This window comes from Petaurus breviceps, unplaced genomic scaffold (genome assembly GCF_028583685.1).
Source record: "Petaurus breviceps papuanus isolate PSGF00001 unplaced genomic scaffold, PetGlider_PUasm1.0 126, whole genome shotgun sequence".
NCBI classification, from domain to species: Eukaryota; Metazoa; Chordata; class Mammalia; order Diprotodontia; family Petauridae; genus Petaurus; species Petaurus breviceps.
Genome location: NW_027185655.1, coordinates 8,715,962 through 8,719,295, shown reverse-complemented (window position 1 = coordinate 8,719,295; position 3,334 = coordinate 8,715,962).

The following is a 3,334-nucleotide window of genomic DNA, read 5'->3' as shown; positions in this document are numbered from 1 at the left end:
AGAAAAAATCAGAGGAGCTGGAATTCTTACCAATGACAGAACCCAAGAGCAAAATAGATAAATGGAACCTGGTCAAGAATTTGGAATAATTTTCATTGATATCCATGTTATAGGATTCATTCAGGTCAGTCTCCTCTGCTGGCTTATCATGTTTCCAACTGTGGATTTTCCTCAAGCCTCTGTTTTTGACTTTCTTCTTTCTCTATACCTTCTCAGTGACACATCAACTTCTGTGGGTTGTAGTATTATCTCTAATAATAATGCAGATCACTCTCATGTTTTATATCCATGTCTAATCTCTCCCTGAAATTTCAGTCCTGTATCACTATCTGTCTCCTGAAAATTTCAAATGGGATGTATCAGAGACATCTCAAACTCAGTATGTACCAAACAGAAATTATTCTATTTGCCCTCTCTTTTGAACTTCCCTTTCTGTTAAAGGAACTATCATTTCCCCAGTCACCCAAATCCATAATCTTAGCATTATTCATGACTCATTACTTTCTCTTGCCCCACATAACCAGTTTCCAAAGCTTATCATTTCTACGTTCACAACATATCTTCAATCTGACCACTTCTTTCTACTCACATAGGTACCACTTTAGGTTGAGCCTCATCACATCTTACAGAGAGAGAGAGGGAGAGAGAGAGAGAGAGAGAGAGAGAGAGAGAGGGAGAGAGAGAGAGGAGAGGTTTGTTTGGTGAGGTAATTGGGGTTAAGTGACTTGAACTGGGTCACACAGTCAAGAGTCTGAGGTAAGATTTGAACTCAGGCCCTCCTGACTCGAAGGCTGGGGTTCTAGCCACTGTGCCACTTAGCTGCTCTTTACCTAGATTGTTGCAACAACCTTCTAAATGGTCTCCTTGCCTAAAGTCTCTATTATAGCCCATCCTCCAATTTCCAATAATTTCCAGTAAACATTTATTAAGTACCTACTGTATTCTACACTGTGTTCAGCACATTCTCCACATAGCTGTCAAAGTGATTTTTCTTTTTCTTTTATTTTTAAATCTTGTTTTCTTTTTTTAGAGGGGGAGGGCAGGGCAATTGGGGTTAAGTGACTTGCCCAAGGTCACATGGCTAGTAAGTGCTAAGTATCTGAGGCTGGATTTGAACTCAGACCCTCCTGACTCCAGTGCTGGTACTCTATTCACTACTCCACCTAGCTGCCCCAAAAGTGATTTTTATTAAGCAAAGATCTTGTCATATTACTTTCCTCAGTAAAGTGCATTGATACCCTATTTTCTCTAGAATTAAATACAGATTCAATAGTGATTTAGAGCATTTTTTCCATAGGACAGACTGATCTCTAAGCTCAGGTTTTATTATATTCCCCCTCCCCCCATTTTATAAAATCCATTGCTTCCTATTACGTTGAGGGCCAAATATAAAATATTCTTTAACTTTAAAAGTCCTTCATAAATTGATCCCCTTTATGCCTTTCCAATTTTTGTTTTGTTTTACAGCCTTCTCTCCACCTCCGCCACACACTCTGTGACCCATTAGTTTCCCTGTTGAATTTGATCTTTTTTTTTTTTTTTTTTGCTTTTTGGAGGGCAACTGGAGCTAAGTGACTTGCCCAAGTGAATTTTATCATTTTTATAGTAAACTCTATGCTAACTGCCCAAAGAATTAGTGTTCGACAAGGATGGGGATTGAACATGCTTCTTCTAATTCTCAATCCATTTCTCTTTCTTCCTTTCTCAGGGTTATTATGCAGATTACTTTGATTGTTTTTATAATACAGATAGATATTGATTTTATACATGTACACATATTTTAAGTTCATATTATTTATTATATATTATTACCATTATTTATTGAGAAAGACATTTCTAATCAGAATTATTGTGATGTGGTGATAGTTGGGTATTTATTTCTATTGGTGAGGAAATTGGGGTTAAGTGACTTGAACTGGGTCACACAGCTAGTAAGCATCAAGAGTCTGAGGTAAGATTTGAAGTCAGGTCCTTCTGACTCCATTAATTGCATAAATTAAAATATCTATTGTTAAGTTAAAAAAAAAAAACAAGCTGAGTCTTGAACCTCATTCTTCTAACTCCACATCCAAATCTCTCCTATTAGACACTGGAAATTATTTTTCAGACTTTGCTTTTCATTTCACCATGCTCAATAGTTTAAAGGAGGCATTTGTGGTCGCAGATTGAGGAAGAATATAATAGTGAATAAAACATATCAACTGGCTGCCTCCTAAGCATTGGACATTCCACTAGGAGTTGACAATCTCACATTGTTACTACCAGGCCTCCAACATCCAGGACTGACTCCAGAACATGGAACACTTCAGAGGACAACCAGCCCAACTTCATTTCACAGATGAGGCAATTGAAAATGAGGTTGGGGAGAGGGGTGTGAGATGACTTTCCCCCACAGGCAGTAAGTGTGAGAGGTAAGATTTGAACCCAGGTACTCTGGTTCCAGAGCTGTATCCCACTGACCTTTTTTTTAATACTTGGGTTGAGCAAAGTTGGTGGTTAAATAATTTTATTCAATAAAGCTTTTTTTTTTTAATGAGGTATTTGCTATTTTCACATTTACTCCATCTTTAATGGGGCAATTACAACTTGAATGTTGAGTAAGGTCAACAAGAAAGAGAGAACACAGTGTTGTGAGCTGAAGACAGAATTTCTATTATTGACCAGTCATTTCAGTCACATCTGACTCTTTGGGACCCTATTTGGGGTTTTGCAAAGGTATTGGAGTGGTTTGCCATTTCCTTCTCCAGCTCATTTCATAGATGAGGAAACAGAGGCAAACAGGGTTAAGGGACCTACCACTTAGCATTTTGAGTCTTCAGCAGACCAGAAATGGAAACAAGGAAAGGATAGCTAGTATGTTGGATCAGTGTTGGTTGTTAGGGCTGTGCATTAGAGACCCTGAGACAGTATTGTGGGTAGTGCTGAAGTAACAAATGAAATGCCAAAGAAGATAGTGATGTGTGGTATTCTCTCTGTGTTCTCATCAAATATTGAGACACTGCTGCTGGGCCCCCAGGAGCTAGGGTATTACACCACTCCCTTCTCTGTTAAGGGGGTCTCTGGGCCCATGGATGCTTCTGGTATAGTTCAATCCTGTCTGTAATTAAGGGGCTTAGTTTCCCCTTCCTTACATTCTTCAGTTCATCAAGTTCCCTCTCCAGGACCCTGGGAGAAAGCTGCTTAAGGCTGGGGGTATGACTCACCTCTAAATGTCCCCAAAGAGGAGAGAAAAAGAGAGACTCTGTATACAGTGTGAGTCAGGGACAGGACAGGTAATTCATTCCCACACAAAAAAATGTGTCACATGAATAAAACAATTTGAACAGAATTCAGC